Consider the following 19356-nt stretch of genomic DNA (forward strand, 5'->3'; position numbering starts at 1 on the left):
AGCTGACAATGTCTTTGAACGTATGATCCTCCTGCAACTAACTCCCTAGTACATGAATTAAATTATGTACGACCATGCCTGATAGTAATTTGGCTTGAATTCATTTGTGTGTGCTAGGCAAACCCTCTGAGACTAAGCCTCATCTTTGCCCTTTAATATCTATCTTTACTATCGTAGGAGAACAATTCTTGGCTTCACAATATGAGGTTAGTACTCAACTAATTGCACTATATCCTAAGCCTTCATTCACTTTCATAAGATTTTTACATTTAGAATTTCCATGTGGATTTTTTCATTTCATCTATTATCAAAATTAAATATTTTCTACTGAAACATATTTAGTGATCATTCGTCTTTCTTTTGCATTTTGAAACTCTAGCATACACTCTCTCAAGTGACCATAAACAACTGTTATTATGTTTATTACTTTCTTGTATGTGGCTTAGTTTTCACACTATGAACATCAGTATGCTCAAGTAGTTTTTAAATTCTCAACTGAATATTTCTAAACAGTGTCATATCAGACCATTTTTGTTATGGTAGTTTGGTATGTTTAGCATACTTTTTTTTGACTTCTGGCACATTTTACAATGAATTTCTGGAACAGAAAATACTAAATACTAAAAGCTTTGAAAGTAGAACTTTTGTATAAGTATTTATATTAAAAATGGCTGAGTTAGGCAGATTTTAAAATTTTATTTAACATTATATGGCAGATGTTTTAAATTAATCTGTTTTTTGGTCTCCTGATGATGTGGGAATTCTCTAAGAGCTCTTGAACACAAACAGTTTTCATCTTGTAAGTATGTTTCAATTACAATCTACCATTGCTCTTCTAAAGTCTAGGAATGATTTAGTAAACTGTTGGGAAGAAGCATTCTGTACTCATATGATTGTGAAACGGATCTACAGAGACTGATCCAATGGACTATGGCTTTAGAAGTACTCCTCACCTTACCTGTTACTTGCTTGGTTGAGGTACCCAGCAAAGGCACTGGAAAAATTATTGTTTACAATAAAGCAGGAGATATAAGTGTCCCTGTGTTTAGGACAATGTTCTTGGAGTGCACTGAGATGTCTTCTTTATCTCTTTTGGAGCCATGGAGAACTACTTCTAACCATGAAAACCTTATAAATTTCTTAGGGAAATGACTCATGAAAGTGTGTGGGACCATTTAAGGCTATATTCTTAGTTCCCATCTAGTATGTAGATATGAAAATAATGGAAATATAGAAGAGTTTAATACAATGTTAGTCTAGAGCAAATACACAGGGAACCTTCAGATGTGAACCTTTTATCACTCTTTATAGATTTTAGAGAAAGGCAGAGGACTTTGTGTTACCATAGCCACTAGTTCACCTGTCATTTTTAATGCCTCAATATATTTATTTTTTTGGACCCCAGCAATTATTGTTAAGAAATATATAAAAAATTACATATTTACTAATAAGTCATTATAATAGTGGCATAACCCTTTTGTTCAAAATGTTCAACACATAAACATGTTAGGTTTTATATTGTATCACTGAAAACATAGAAATACACTTAGACAATCTATTTGAATAGAAAACATCAAAGCTTTAAGAATAAAAAATGTGTTGTTTTAAAATTATTTACACAGTTTGATAAACACATGAATACAAAAATGTCATTTCAGTCTTTTTTATTTATTCATGACTCTCAGAGATTTCCAGAAACAATCTTCAAAAGAATATTTGAAGGTTAATACAGCAGGAGATCCAATACAGAGAAATATCTTTGGGGTTGAAGTCCCAAACCTTTGAGATGCCCAACCTCTCCACCAAGCCACAGCCTACCCATTCCTCTCTATTCTTGGACCTGGTAAATGGATTCAACTAGAAAAAATTCTACTCAGCTGGATAAACCGGACCCAGAAAGAAAAATGCTGAATATTCTCTCTTATCTGAGGCCCATGGTTCAAATTTTTCGGAAATGCGTTGAAACCTTTAGTAACTGCAGAACCAGGAAGGTAGAAAGGGAATATTTGTGAATGGGACATGGGAGCAACAGAGAGAGACATAGTCGATACAATATGAAGTTTTAATCTCAAACCCTTCCATGTCCATAATCATGTTACATATAATATACTCATACATGGTGTTTCAAGAAGAGGACATATGAAAATAAATTTTGTCACTATGCAGTATACATGAGCTAATGTCCATGAAGGATACAATCTGACAATAGATATCAATGCATTTGTAAATGTAAAATATTTGTAAGAGACATTACCCTCACATTAATAACTGAGATGTGTACCAGCAGATGATATGGGCAAGCTGCACGTTGATAGCATTCTTTTTTCTTTTCTTTTTTTTTTATGAACATGAGTATTTCTTATATACATTTCGAGTGTTATTTCATAAAGCCGTTGTTTTTGATAGCTGAGTAATATTCCATTGTGTAGATGTAACACATTTTCTGTATCCATTCCTCTGTTGAAGGGCATCTGGGTTCTTTCCAGCTTCTGGCTATTATAAATAAGGCTGCGATGAACATAGTGGAGCACGTGTCTTTTTTATATGTTGGGTATATGCCCAAGAGAGGTATAGCTGGATCCTCAGGCAGTTCAATGTCCAATTTTCTGAGGAACCTCCAAACTGATTTCCAGAATGGTTGTACCAGTCTGCAATCCCACCAACAATGGAGGAGTGTTCCTCTTTCTCCACATCCTCGCCAGCATCTGCTGTCCCCTGAGTTTTTGATCTTAGCCATTCTCACTGGTGTGAGGTGAAATCTCAGGGTTGTTTTGATTTGAATTTCCCTTATAACTAAAGATGTTGCACATTTCTTTAGGTGTTTCTCAGCCATTCGGCATTCCTCAGCTGTGAATTCTTTGTTTAGCTCGGAACCCCATTTTTTAATAGGGTTATTTGTCTCCCTGTGGTCTAACTTCTTGAGTCCTTTGTATATATTGGATATAAGGCCTCTATCTGTTGTAGGATTGGTAAAGATCTTTTCCCAATCTGTTGGTTGCCGATTTGTCCTAACCATAGTGTCCTTTGCCTTACAGAAGCTTTGCAGTTTTATGAGATCCCATTTGTCGATTCTTGATCTTAGAGCATAAGCCATTGGTGATTTGTTCAGGAAATTTTTTTCCAGTGCCCATGTGTCCCAGATGCTTCCCTAGTTTTTCTTCTATTAGTTTGAGTGTGTCTGATTTGATGTGGAGGTCCTTGATCCACTTGGACTTAAGCTTTGTACAGGGTGATAAACATGGATCAATCTGCATTCTTCTACATGTTGACCTCCAGTTGAACCAGCACTATTTGCTGAAAATGCTATCTTTTTTCCATTGGATGATTTTGGCTCCTTTGTCAAAAATCAAGTGACCATAGGTGTGTGGGTTCATTTCTGGGTCTTCAATTCTATTCCATTGGTCTATCTGTCTGTCTCTGTACCAATACCATGCAGTTTTTATCACTATTGCTCTGTAATACTGCTTGAGTTCAGGGATAGTGATTCCCCCTGAAGTCCTTTTATTGTTGAGGATAGTTTTAGCTATCCTGGGTTTTTTGTTATTCCAGATGAATTTGCAAATTGTTCTGTCTAACTCTTTGAAGAATTGGATTGGTATTTTGATGGGGATTGCATTGAATCTGTAGATCGCTTTTGGTAAAATGGCCATTTTTACTATATTAATCCTGCCAATCCATGAGCATGGGAGATCTTTCCAACTTCTGAGGTCTTCTTCAATTTCTTTCTTCAGTGTCTTGAAGTTCTTATTGTACAGATCTTTTACTTGCCTGGTTAAAGTCACACTGAGGTACTTTATATTATTTGGGTCTAATATGAAGGGTGTCGTTTCCCTAATTTCTATCTCGGCTTGTTTCTCTTTTGTGTAGAGGAAGGCTACTGATTTATTTGAGTTAATTTTATACCCAGCCACTTTGCTGAAGTTGTTTATCAGCTTTAGTAGTTCTCTGGTGGAATTTTGGGATGACTTAAATAAACTATCATATCATCTGCATAGACTGTCCTATAAGCCTGTGTGTCAGGAGTGCTGTAGACCTGTTTTCCTGTTTTCTTTCAGCCAGTTATGGGGACAGAGTGTTCTGCTTTCGGGCGTGTAGTTTTTCCTCTGTACAGGTCTTCAGCTGTTCCTGTGGGCCTGTGTCTTGAGTTCACCAGGCAGGTCACTTGCAGCAGAAAAGTTGGTCTTACCTGTGGTCCCGTGGCTCAAGTTTGCTCGCGGGGTGCTGCCCACGAGCTCTCTGCAGCAGCAGCAACCAGGAACATCTGCGCCGCCCTTTCCGGGTGCTTCAGTGCACTAGGGTTCCAGATGGCGTTTGGTGTTTTCCTCTGGCGTCGGAGATGTGTGTGCAGAGTGCAGTCTCTTCTGGTTTCCCAGGCATGTCTGCTTCTCTGAAGGTTTAGCTCTCCCTCCCACAGGATTTGGGTGCAGAGAACTGTTTATCGGGTCTGTTTCCTTCAGGTTCCGGTGGTGTCTCTGGCGCAGGGGTCCTGCCGCTCCTGGGCCCTCTCCTATGGGAACCCAGAGGCCTTATATAGTTTCCTCTTGGGCCAGGGACATGGGCAGGGGTGGGGAGTGTTGGTGGTCTCTTCTGCTCTGCAGCCTCAGGAGTGCCCACCTGACCAGGCGGTGAGGTCTCTCTCCCACGGGGTTTGGGAGCAGAGAGCTGCTGCGGGCCGGGATCCGCGGGTGTGGGACTTCCCAATATCTTTATTTTTAAATGTGCATTGGTCTCATGGCCAATAAGTGAATGTGGTGCTTCCTCTATGAGAACATGAAGACTTTAGGAACATATATCATATATCTTATTTCTGTGTGTGTGTGTGTGTGTGTGTGTGTGTGTGTGTGTGTATTCATGTGTCTGTATGTTACATGGTAGGAAGGAGATAAAACCATACAATAATGCAAAGGTAGGGGCATATAGGGCCTTTAGTTATGACTAGAGTCACTAGCCAAAAACATTTAATGCTTTGAGGTGAGAATGGTAACCTGGAACAAGATCTATTTCATGCTAAACTACAAGTCTCGAGACAACAAAGCACTTATTTAATTTTTCTCCCATCTACTGTAACATTAAAAGAAGTCAAAAATATACAATGGAAAAAAAAGAAAGCACCTTCAATAAACGGTGGTGATCTAACTGGATGTCTGTATGTAGAAAAATGAAAATAGAACCATATTTGTCACCATGTACAAAGCTCAAGTCCAAGTGGATCAAGGCCCTGAACATAAAACCAGATACACTGAATCTAATAGAGGAGAAAGTGGGAAAGAGCCTTGAACTCATTGGCACAGGCAGAAATTTCCTAAACAGAACTCCCAATGGCTCATGCTCTAAGATCAAGAATTGATAAATGGGACCTCATGAAACTGGAAAGCTTCTGTAAGGCAAAGGACATAGTCAATAAGATACTTGGGCGTCCTATAGATCAGGAAAAAAAAACTTCACTAACCCCACATCTGATAGAGGGCTAATATCCAAAATATATAAAGAACTCAAGAAGCTTACCACCAATAAAATAAAACACCCCAATCCAAAAATGGGGTATAGAATTAAACCTCTCAGTTTAGTTTCACAAGAGGAAAATGGCTGAGAAGCACTTAAAGAAATGATCAAAGCCCTTAGTGGTAAGAAAAATGCAAATCAACATGACCCTGAGATTACAATTTACACCAGTCAGAATGGCTAAGATCAAAACCTCAAGTGATGACACATGTTAGTGAGGATGTGGAGAAAGCAGGAGGGAAAGGGGCTGGGGGTGGGAGAGAGGGGAACATGATCTAGTATTGGGTGGGGGAAAAGGACTGAAGTCCATATTCGGGAACCTATCCCAGGTTAATAGGCTCCTTCCTAATTGATCTTTAGCTCTTTCTTAAATTGCTTACACACAAGTAAATCACAGTACCAGCGAACTCATTACGACTAGCAAGACACAGCCTCTCCTTTAGAAATTTACTTCCAGATCCTTTCTCAGCTCCTGACAGTTTCACTCCTGCCTAACCAATACCCCTTAATTCACTCACTTTTCACTGTTGACGCACTTTCTTATTATTGTTTAATTTGCTGAGTCAGCACCAACTAAATTTTTTTTTTTCCCCATGTTCTATGATTACAGTATGTAATGCTCTCAACAACAGGAATTAGCCAGAAACTCAAATCAAAAGCAAGAGCAATTGTCTTTCTTTCTTCCTTTCCTTCTTTTTTTTGGGGGGGTGGTGCTGTGGTGGACAAGTCTATGGTCTATCTCTACCCAAGAAGAACCATCCCATGTTTGGCAATGGGTTTTTGTTTAATAATCTATAGTTTCCTGTGGAAATGCATACCCTTCACTGTGTAGGATCTGTGTAAAGTAACTTCACTTAAAGTCTTTAATATCTATTAATCTATCTATTTATCTATCTATCTACCCACCTGTTATCTATTATGTATCATCCATAAACACTATAAATGTACTTATTAAACAGTACATTTTCATGCACTGTCAAACTCCCTTAGTGCTAGTTATCATTCTATACAGGCCCTCCTCTGCTTTACAGTCCTATGATCCTATGACTTTAGATCTCTTTACTTTCTAACCATTTTTTCTCTATCGAAACTACATGTGGGTAGGAAGAACAGTGTGTGTGTGTGTGTGTGTGTGTGTGTGTGTGTGTGTGTGTGTGTGTGTGTGTGTGAAAACACAGACAAACAAAATTCATTCATGGTACCTGTGGAGAGTTCACAAAAACCATTTTTACCTATCATTCAGGAAACTGAGGATAAAACTCAGGACATCAGACTTGTCTGTGAGTGCCTTTACAGCTGAACCACCTCACAGGCAAAACTCTGTTTTATGTATCTAACTAAAGTTCTCAGAAGCAAATTTTAGAATTGACATAAAATATTTAGTAGCAAAATATATTTCTAATATTTAGAAATGTGTCAGTGTTCTTTAAACTTGCAGACTAGATTTCTGGACATGGGTAAGGAACAAATGCATATAAACTGAAGTGGATAATTTATTTTTAATGAAAATACCTTTAATCATATTTTGATTTAGTATTTTCTTAGAAGAGAAAAACAGCATAAAAGCAAGAATAAATGTGACTCATTGTTCTAAAGAAGTTGACATATGATGAGGAAATATTCATGTTTTAAATTCATATGCTTATTTGTATCATTATGTTTAATTTACATAAATAGTTGAAGAAAATTAATTTAAAAGGAAAAAAATCTCATTCATGCGACATGTTTTCTAGTGCATTGGATGGACTGTGACTTGTACTCTGTTCACGATTTCTGTCTTAACTACAGTGTAACAACGTTTGATTGCACAGTGCAAGAAGTGTTTACTACACTAATCCCTTCTTGTAATTAAGCAAAGCTATTTGAGAAAGATACCTAAGAAACATGCTGATTATATAACAGCTGGTTTTGAGGAAATTCATGAGCTATAAATAGGGCCATATAAAATATAAAGTCAAAGGAATAACACTTCAAACAGAGTAGGAATAATTCTAAAGTTAGCGTTTAGATACATGCAATGAGGAGGAACTCGCAAAGCAATTATGAATATCCAGAAGCTATGAAAATCCATTATACACTCTTTTGCTATTTGAAAGCAAGAGATATTCTCTAGTCATTGCAATGTTATATTCATTGTTAAAAACTCGGAAAATGAAACCATTGTTTAAGTAAATGTTGTTTTGTAGACATAGGATAAAAATTGGTGGTTATTAAATTATTAATCATTCATTATAGGTTTATGATAAGAAATACTTTTAATTTTAGAAGACATAAATATAATTAACTGCTACATCAGAAAATCAAAAAAATTGTTAAAGAAGCATGTGATGATGATACTTATATTAAAACATGTCAAGAGTACAAAGAACATACTTGGTTTTGAGATAACTAAATAGTGGTTCTAAAAAAACCTAATCACCAAAAATCCAAACAACCCGAAAAAAAAAAACTGCGGTGGGGAGGGGTATAGAACTAAACAGAATTCACAACAGAGAAATCTTGAATGGCTAAGAAGCACTTAAAGAAATGTTCAAAGTCATTAGTGTTCAGAAAAACGCAAATTAAACGGACCCTGAGATTCCACCTTACACCAATCAGAGTGGCTAAGATCAAAACTTAACGTGACAGCACATGTTGGTGAGAATGTGGAGAAAGAGGAACACCCTTCCATTACTGGTGGGCTTGCAAACTACTTTGTAAAACTACTTTGGCAATCAATTTGAGATTTCTCAGAACATTGAAAATAGATCTACCTGGAGATCTAGCTATACCACTCTTGGGCATATACCCAAAAAAGGAGCACCACATCACAGGGGCCTGTGTTCCACTATGTTCATAATGGTTTGTGGGTTGATGTCTATGTGCATGTGAGGGCAGGCACAAGATAAGGCAAGGCCCATGACTGGGCAGTGAAAAGACGACACAGAGTTATTGAGAAAGGAGAGATAGGAGAAAAAGAAGAAGAGAAGATGGAGGAGAAGAAGGATGACCTACCTCCACGTGGCTTTAATTAGCCACAGGTAGCTATGAATATCTTATAAGGGACGGATAATTCCAAGACAATTAGTCTTATATAGCTGGGCAGTTTATATCAATATCAATTGGCTCTGAGTTTATTGTGTGGAAGATTTTTGGAGTGAGAATTTACTGATATAAATCTGATTTATAAATTACAAGCATCTAGAGTTTTGATTTTTAATGAGTTTTTGGGAATTGTGACTATAACCACAGGGGGCAAATGCAGAGAATGTGAGCAGTTACCCTTGAGTTGGGTGGTCTTTGTTTGGGGCTGGTATGGCAGTGACCAGCCATGGGAAATAGAAAGGCAGTCACTGCTAGGGCTAGCCACAGCAGAGAGATCACTGCAGAGCACAGAGGGTAGGCATTGGTAGCAGTGGGATGAAAATTGTGAACTTAAAGAGTTGAGTAGAAAAGAAAAAAGAACAAAAGAACAAAAAGGAAAAAGATTGGGGTGCCTTATAGAAAGGGGACCAGAATACAAAAAGAAAAAACAATCCTACGACATCCTGTTGAGTCAGGATGACTGAGATGGACTATCCTGCAGAAGCCATGTGGCCCAAACCTACAAAGACTGGAGGCCCCAGGAAGTAGGGAGGTCTAGTGGGTCTGGGTTGGGGATAGAGGGATGGGGACATCCTCATGGAGGGGGAGGTATGGGATGTGGAACAGTTAAAGGGTGGACCAGAAGGGGGATAAAATTTGGAGTGTAAAAAAATAAATTAAATAAAATTTAAAAAATAAATAAATAAGTTGTGGTTCCTTCTGGTTATTTATTACTTGCATTTAAGTAGTGATTCTGTCATGAAAGAGCATAAAAAAACAAGATTGAAATATTGTTAAAATGTACATTGTTATTCTATTAATATTAACAGATAGGAAAAGTTAGCATAGTTACCATATTTAATTTAAATAAAATACAAACTAACCATCTATTAAATTTATATTCCTAGGATTTAAAGATCTTAAATATTAATGGCATAAGTCATTGTATATGCATTTGTTTGTCTAAAACAAATACATAATCTTAGTTTAATTTCCTACTGATGTGATTAATATCATGACAAAAGTAATTTAATGTATAAAAGGTGTTTTTTATTTTAAAAAATTTATTGGGGACTGGAGAGATGGCTCAGTGGTTAAGAGCACAGACCCGCTCTTCCAGAAGTCCTGAGTTCAATTCCCAGCAACCACATGGTGGCTCACAACCATCCCTCTTCTGGTGTGTCTGAAGACAGCTACAGTTTATTCATATAAATAAGATAAATAAAAAAATATTAAGGACTATGTCTATGTGTATGAAATTCATATTAAGTGAAAATTTATTAATGTTTAGGCTTGGGTCCCATCCCCAAGATATCTGTCTCATCATGTATGTTCAGATACTCAAAACCTGGGGGGAGGGGAATCTAAATCTAAAATAGCTCTAGTTCCCCAAATTTCGGCTATAAAATAATTAATCTCTACTAGAAATCTCAGCTTCTACTAAATAGGGCTTTGCAAACTAAATCTAGAAAAGGAGTTTAAATAGAGTTCCTGGTCTATAAAATACAGGTACTGAGGTGAGCAGAAAACTGCTCAGCTAGTCCCCATTTCTTAAGACCTTCTATCTTCCCACCTTGCTGGAAGGCATGAATGGTGATGTCTCATGCCTCTGGGTTTTAAGTCACTAGACATGTGCTTTTATGTACCTTCTTCTATTTACAGCATAACGGCCGGTTCCATTAATGAGCTTCTTCTGCTCTGTCTATAGGAGTAAGGATGCAACATGATATTACTCATGCCTTACTGAATCTAAGGTATCTCAAAGCTGGAGTGCTGAAATTTGGATTTTATGATAAATAGATAATAACTTTCTTCTGTAAAATATTATCTTAAAAAGAGTTTCAGTTTGTATTTGCCTTATGCAGCATAGTACATCTTCTATCCCAAATATGATTTTCTAGGACTTTTGTTGCCTTATCTAAACTATTCCTAATTTTTTGTTTGTTTGTTTTGGGTTTTTATGGTATTTTCTCAAACTTTATAAGCCTAGTTTTCTGCATCACCATGATAATGTCTATTTTCCTAAGACTTTCAACTCTACCAAATGCTAGCTCTGTTCTCTCTACCCACATATAGTTTAGATAGAGAAAAAAAGGATTGTTCTCATAAATTGAGATTAATAAGCAATTTAGACTTCATCAGAGACACTAAGAATCATAAATAACTAAAATAATAATTAATACAGATAAACAGTTTAAATAGAACAGAATATAAGAAGACTTATGGGACAGTCTTAGCATTTCGCTTCTATGTTACTAAGAAGACTTCTCATTTAGACAAATCTATGATTGACTGTCTCTCTAACATATCATTTGAGGTAGGTACCTTAGTTAGGGTCACTATTTCTGTGATAAAACACCATGACCAAACGTAACTTAAGGAAAAAATGCTTTATTTGGTTTACACTTCCACACTACTGTTCATCATTGGATGAAGTCAGGATAGGAACTCAAGCAGAGCAGGAACCAGGAGGAAGTGGACAATGCAGAGGCCATGTAGGGATAATATTTACTGGCCTCATCTCAGTGCCTTGCTTATCCTGCTTTCTTATCTAATTCAGTTCCACCAGCCCAGGGTTGACAGAACTCACAATGAGCTGGATCCTGCTAAATCAATCACTAATTAGCAAAACACCCTATACATTAGCCTACACCTCAGTATTATGGAGGCATTTCTTTATTGAGGCTCCCTTTTCTCTGATGACTCTAGTTTGTGTAAGGTAACATAAAGCTAACAAGCTGATTGGATAGTTTCATATACTTTACTGATGACTGTCTTCAGATGTCTTTTTGTTTTTTTGTTTGTTTTTTATTTTTGGTTTTTTTTTGTTTGCTTGTTTGTTTGGGCTATCTGTTTTCATAGTTTCCCTATTTTTATTTTATTGAAAGTAGATATTTCTCTTAAAATATATTTTGATTATTGTTTTCCCTCTCCAGGTATTTCAAGATCTTCCTATCTCTTTCCCACCTGGATATAGTTCCTTTTTTTTTTTAATCATTTTTTTTTATTAACTTGAGTATTTCTTATATACATTTCGAGTGTTATTCCCTTTCCCGGTTTCCGGGCAAACATCCCCCTCCCCCCTCCCCTTCCTTATGGGTGTTCCCCTCCCAACCCTCCCCCCATTGCCGCCCTCCCCCCATAGACTAGTTCACTGGGGGTTCAGTCTTAGCAGGACCCAGGGCTTCCCCTTCCATTGGTGCTCTTACTAGGATATTCATTGCTACCTATGGGGTCAGAGTCCAGGGTCAGTCCATGTATAGTCTTTAGGTAGTGGCTTAGTCCCTGGAAGCTCTGGTTGCTTGGCATTGTTGTACTTTTGGGGTCTCGAGCCCCTTCAAGCTCTTCCAGTTCTTTCTCTGATTCCTTCAATAGGGGACCTATTCTCAGTTCAGTGGTTTGCTGCTGGCATTCGCCTCTGTATTTGCTGTATTCTGGCTGTGTCTCTCAGGAGCGATCTACATCCGGCTCCTGTCGGTCTGCACTTCTTTGCTTCATCCATCTTGTCTAATTGGGTGGCTGTATATGTATGGGCCACATGTGGGGCAGGCTCTGAATGGGTGTTCCTTAAGTCTCTGTTTTAATCTTTGCCTCTCCCTTCCCTGCCAAGGGTATTCTTTTTCCTCATTTAAAGAAGGAGTGAAGCATTCACATTTTGATCATCCGTCTTGAGTTTCGTTTGTTCTAGGGATCTAGGGTAATTCAAGCATTTGGGCTAATAGCCACTTATCAATGAGTGCATACCATGTATGTCTTTCTGTGATTGGGTTAGCTCACTCAGGATGATATTTTCCAGTTCCAACCATTTGCCTACGAATTTCATAAACTCGTTGTTTTTGATAGCTGAGTAATATTCCATTGTGTAGATGTACCACATTTTCTGTATCCATTCCTCTGTTGAAGGGCATCTGGGTTCTTTCCATTTCCTGGCTATTATAAATAAGGCTGCGATGAACATAGTGGAGCACGTGTCTCTTTTATATGTTGAGGCATCTTTTGGGTATATGCCCAAGAGAGGTATAGCTGGATCCTCAGGCAGTTCAATGTCCAATTTTCTGAGGAACCTCCAGACTGATTTCCAGAATGGTTTTACCAGTCTGCAATCCCACCAACAATGGAGGAGTGTTCCTCTTTCTCCACATACTCGCCAGCATCTGCTGTCACCTGAGTTTTTGATCTTAGCCAATCGCACTGGTGTGAGGTGAAATCTCAGGGTTGTTTTGATTTGCATTTCCCTTATGACTAAAGATGTTGAACATTTCTTTAGGTGTTTCTCAGCCATTCGGCATTCCTCAGCTGTGAATTCTTTGTTTAGCTCTGAACCCCATTTTTTAATAGGGTTATTTGTTTCCCTGCGGTCTAACTTCTTGAGTTCTTTGTATATTTTGGATATAAGGCCTCTATCTGTTGTAGGATTGGTAAAGATCTTTTCCCAATCTGTTGGTTGCCGTTTTGTCCTAACCACAGTGTCCTTTGCCTTACAGAAGCTTTGCAGTTTTATGAGATCCCATAGTTCCTTTTTATGTATCCTCCATGGTACCAGAAAACAATATACAAATTATCAATCTTGAGAATTGATTAAACAGCTTTACACAGTTGCAAAAATATAAACTACAATGCCAATTTGGGTAAATATTCATAAAGATGAAATATGTGGTACTCACTTATTGATAGCAATTAACAGTTTCCTAACTAGACTAAAACCAATTCAACAGAATGGAAACCATGTCTGATACTGAAAATCTAGCCAACCTCCAAGAGCTAGTGACCTTCCAAGAGTTCATGAACATTAGAAAAGAAACTATTACTGCCACTTTGCTGGAACAACAAATAATTTGTCACTACATTTGTTACTACATGTAATCTTACCATATACCTACAGATAGGATTAGCTACCACTCTTAACAAAGTAAGTCTCTATAGCAAATGGAAGCATCACAGAAAACCACAGCTGCCATAATGATCTGGTGGTTTGAATATGCTTGGCCTGTAGAGTGACACTACCAGGAGGTGTGGCCTTGGAGTAGTTTTGACCTCCGAGTAGTAGTTAGTGGAAGTTTGTCACTGTGGAGGTGTGTGTTGAAAGCTTCCTCTCATCTCCCTGGAAGTTTGTCTTCTCCTGTTTGTGTTCAAAACAAGATGTAGCACTCTCAGTTCCTCCAGTGCCATGCCTCCCTGAATACTTCCCTGATTCCTGCCATAGAGATAACAGACTGAACCTCTGAACCTGTAAGCCAGACCTAATCAAGCTGTCATGGTCATGATGTCTCTTCACAGCAATGCAAACACTCTTTCTTAGAAATGTCTGCATAAACAAGAACTTGGCAATAGTTATAAAAATGAACATATTAATATGGAAGGGAAGAAATTTCATGAGTCCCCAATCCTAAAATATGGACCATATCCAACTAATAACTGCTGTGAGAAGAGTTAGCTTCTCCCACGAATAAGTCCACTGTTAGTTGTCCAACACAAAGTGGTCAGCCCTGAAATCATATACACACAAACAACAGAAATAGAGTCAACATATTTGTGCATACACATATACATATGTATGTAATATACATGGGAACTGTTAAGAATACTGCTGGGTGGAGTTAAGGGGATGAAAGTGAAGGGAGGATTGCTGTAATTTTACTTCAATTAATATCACACTTAAACAAAACAAAACAATACAAAACATGGAGTCTATTTTGTGTTGGTCAACAATTCCTGAGTATGTGATGGTAAAAGGTTGATGTACCAAGCATTACTACACTAAAGATGATTTTCCTCTCCAAGTTGCTTGCAATTAAAAAAGCTTATTGATAAAAAATTCATAGTAGCCCATAATGGCATACAACAACATTACATTATTGTTTTTACCTCTTGTTTTCTGTTTTAAAACTTTTTATTGTTTATTTTATTTATTCACATTTCAAATGCTGTGTCCCTTCCCAGATTCCCCTCCATCTATTTCATTCCCTCTCCCTCCTACTTCTATGAGGTTGCTCCCCGACCCATCCACCCATTCCTGCCTCACTGTCTTAACATTCTACTATGCTAGGGTACCAAGCCTTCATATCCTTCATAGGCCAAGGACCTCCCTCTGATTGATGCCAGATAAATCGATTCTCTGCTATATGTGCAGTTAAATCCATGGATCCCTCCACTTTGGTTGATGGTTTAGTCCCTGGGAGCTCTGGGAATTCTGGTTGGTTGATATTGTCATTCTTCCCATGGGGTTGCAAATCCCTTCAGGTCATTCAGTAGTTCTCCTAACTCCTCCATTGGGGTCCCCATGCTCAGTATGATGACTGGCTGCATGCACGCTCATCTGTATTGGTTAGGTTCTCGCAAAGCCTTTCAGGCTTCTGGCAGCCAGCACTTCTTGGCATCAGCAATAATGTCTGGGTTTGGTATCTGTAGATGGGATGGATCCCTACATAGGGCAGTCTCTGGATGACCCTTCCTTCAGTCTCTGCTCTACTCTTTATTCCTACATTTCCTTTAGACAAGAGAAATTCTGGGTTAATATTTTTGAGATGGGTGGGTGGCACCATCCCACAACCAGGGACCATGCCTAATCTATGGAGATGGTCTCTACAGAGCTTTCTCCCCTTTGCTATGTAATTCAGCTAATGTCAGTCCTGTTGGGAGCCTCTTGCTTCCTGGCATCTGGGACTTTCTAGTAGCTAGATCAAGTCACCCATCCCCCATTAGAGCAGTGCAATGTTTACTCTGATGATTATAAATATTACTGATTGACCTGTTTCATTAGTCATTTCATAAGATAAGAAACCTGCAAATATTACTATCAAGACAGGCTTAAAATTTGTGCAAATCCTTTCTATCATCTTTTGCTTTGGTACAACTTGTTCCTTCCTAATTGTGACAGTTTTAGCACGATTTTCAAGAGCAAACTCTTACTGTTTTTTGACAGAAATGAAATTCAGTATTCATCATTTCAAAACTATATCAAAAGTGAAATGTGTGTGTGTGTGTGTGTGTGTGTGTGTGTGTGTGTGTTTGAACACATGTACATACTTGCATGTGTATCTATAATGTGTTGGAATATAGACAAACTAGGTGCATGTGAATACCAGAGAATAGATTTTAAGGTATCACTTTCTACCTTGTTTAAGACAATCATTTTGTTTTGCTAGGCTAACTGGACCCTAAATTTCTTGGCCATTCGGGTGTCCAGCACTAACTTTGTTGTGGGAAACTCTACCACCACACGCTCTATATGTGAGCTACCGGGATCAGAATTAGGTGATCACATGTGTGTGGCAAGTATATCACCTACTAAGATGTCTCCACAGCCTTCAATTTATAAGAAAATAACTAATGTATATTGGATGCCTAAATGCCTAACTAAAATGTACTCTTTATTACATGGTATTTTCATGACCAGGATTTTCTTGTTTGATTTTAACATAAACTTTTGTCATCAATAGTGTCTCTTGGCTAGTGGAATTAAGGCATCTACCTAATTTTAGTTATTTGTTTCTATTGTTAATGATACATCTAGTAGCTTTTTAGTGTTAACATCTACAGCATCCACATATAGAAGGACAATCTGGCTTTTATATCCAATCTGTGCACTGACTCCTGGTTTCTAATACTAAGAAATTCAACCTGTCTCTCCTCTCCTATCCTCTATCTGCCATTTTTTCATATTTTCTGCTTATTCACTGTGTTTTTTTCAGTCTGCATAAAAGAATATATATTATGTGTGTATACAATTTCTCAAATGTTAACTACAATCATAATTTACAAATGTATCTAAGTATACTTTAACAGTAGTTTTAGTGTATATGAATAGTTTATTGTGAGTAACTGTAATATTTGTCACATAATTATTGGTTTAGATATAATTTTCTCAATACTTGGGTTGAGTATTAGTAGATACAATAAAATATAAAAATTATAAGCAGGGAAAGTAGAGGAAAGAAATCACCAGAGATGAGGGAATGATGCCACCTTCATAATTCTCCTGGAGCTCACTAGCGTATGCAGGGAAGCCTAAGACAAGCAAGAATATCCCCATAATCTTCTACAATAGAAAGAAGGAAACAGATAACATGTAAGCATTCTTTAAGGACTTAGCACTCATTCAGCAAATATGTAATGTACAGTTAGCGCATCTCTTTTCTTTGTAGAGACATGCTTAAAATCTATATATAACATATTTCTAACAGCGGGACTCTAGCTTTATGGGCAGATTTTGAACAGTCTGATCAGATTATATAAAAGTACTCCCGTCTAGATTAGGGCATTGGTCAATAATTTTCTGATTCTAAGCAAGTGATGTGTTTGAAAAAAATGGTATCCAAAAGCTCCACACTTAATCATAATGTCTGATGCCTGCTGTGAGCATAAAAGAAGATACATGTGGTTGCTCATATGATTGATACTATCATAATAACGCTCTCAAATGCTAGATTGTTTTCATTGTGAGTACAGGGAAATGTTTTTAAAATCTGCATTAGCATGGTTTTTTTTTTATTTAAGGAAGCTTTTATCGGTAACTTTAGCCAACTTTCCATTATAAGGACTTATTAATAGGTAACATAGAAAGTTTCCCCAAAGAAATCTATATACAGTGGATTTGAAACTGAAGGCTTTGCATTCCAAAGTAAACCTACTGGGTTTCTATATCAAAGCTTTGTGTAACTGCTTCGGATATTATTTTCATGCTTCTAATCACAGGTTAAAGATTCCTGACATTCATCAATTCACATAAGAAATTAACAAAGGTGAAATTGTATGCATTCTCTAAAGATAACTGTGGAATATGCTGAAGCAAAAGCATGAAACTTCTATGCAATTAAGAGTACAGTGACCTCAGCTCAGAAAAATTTAAAGTCAATAGCTGAGAACCACTTGAATGGACATTGATTGATTTTGCTTTCTCTGGCCTATGAAGGAATGATTGATCTAAGCTTTATTTTGCGCTAGCCTTTTCTCTACTGCAGACCTAATGAGGCAGAAGAGGTAAAATGAAAATGGAAACAATATAGAGAGATTGTGTCTGCATGGGGCCAACAACATAGTGATGGAATAAGAAATTAGAGAGCATGTTAGAAATCAGTATTTTCTTTTGTCTAAGAAAAAATAAATCCACCTCTTAAAAGATGTGTGTGTGTGTATGTTGTGTGTGTGTGTGTGTGTGTGTGCACGCATGTGCGTGTGCTTGTGCTTGTGTTTTGCCTGCATGTATTGTAATGTATGACAGGTACACAGTGACAATGAAGGCCTGAAGATTTTGCCAAATCATTTAAAATTCTAGAATATTGTTGGCCACCTCGTGGCATCTCGTAGTTGAACCTGATTCCTCTGCAAGAGTAGCAAGTACTCTTAAGTGTTGAAGCCATCTCTCTAGCATCAAGAAACAATTTTTAATATTGAAACGATATTATACAATATATATTTATTGCTTCCCTGCCTCGTTTCTTTCCAGATTCTTTCTATCTCTCTATCTACCTAATTTTTATGTGCTCTCTTCTCTCAAAACAAATAAGCAAACAAAAAACCCAGAGAGGAAGAAAAACATATCAAAATAACAACAAAAATGACAAGGCAGCAAAAACAAACAAACAAAACAAAACAAAACAAAACAAAAACAAAATGCAAGACAACAATCAAGCCAAATAGGCAAAGAATCAGTTATGTCCAAAAACACCCAGACAAAACAATCATGAACCAAAAAATCAACAGAATACTATTGGATTTTTTGTTATTGTTCTTGATCAACTACTTCTGGGCATGGCAGTTGCCCTGTAGTATGGGCAATATACCCAGTGATACTCCTTTGAAGGAAACTGATTTTTGATTTGCTGTGGCCATCAGTTGTTGGTAGCTTCTCAGTTATTAGAGGAACCCCATGTCTAATACTCCACTCAGTGATTGGACCCTATCAGACTTGAATCTGTGAAGGCCCTGAGCATGCTTCCCCAGTATCTATGTGTTCATATGTACAGTAGTATAGTGTGTAAAACGCACTGTTTCCTTAAAGACATCTATCTCCTCTGGCTTTTATAGTCTTTCCTTCTCTTTTGCACAGACACCTCATGCTTGGAGATAGAGGTTTAAAATAGACATCTCACGTAATCACGATTTTATTTTAATAATTTATTTTTTATTAATTTAATTATTACTTTAAGCATGCTCCAAAATATATTCACATCATTGAGTTGTGAGGCTCTGTATTCATTTTAATCTATTAAGTCAATAATCTTCTTTGATCTGAGAAGTTTCTGATTTCTGTCTACAGAACAATATCACTATGAACTGTTCTATGGCTGGGTTTCTGTAGCAGCATAATAGTAATAGTAATAGATTTTCCACTTAGTCCATCACCCATATTCTAGTCCTGTTTCTCAATTTTTGGTATGGGTTTCATCTCAAGGAGCCAGCCTTAAATTCAACCAAAAAATGATTGGTTATTCCCATACTATTTGCGTCACTATTGCAACATTGCATCTTATAGGTAAGTTGCAAGGTAGGTCACAGGGTTTATACCTGAATGACATTGATCATTGTCTTTCGCTTCTAGTATCATGCACAGTACCTCTCAGTAGTGTTAATACTGCTCAGTAGGAGAAAGTTTCTAGTTTTGCTACTCAAGTTCTCTGTGTTCAATGTCATGAGGAAGTGCTCTTCTTGACAATAGGGCCCGATCCTGAAGTTGTAGAGAACAATCAACTCTCCGTTCAATAGACTGTGATATTTACAGGGGATCGTTGTGGCATATGGCCAAAAATTCAACAAGAAGTAACCTATTGATTGCCCTGGAGGTTTTATTTG

The sequence above is a fragment of the Rattus norvegicus genome, chromosome 6, assembly GCF_036323735.1.
Source record: "Rattus norvegicus strain BN/NHsdMcwi chromosome 6, GRCr8, whole genome shotgun sequence".
NCBI lineage: Eukaryota > Metazoa > Chordata > Mammalia > Rodentia > Muridae > Rattus > Rattus norvegicus.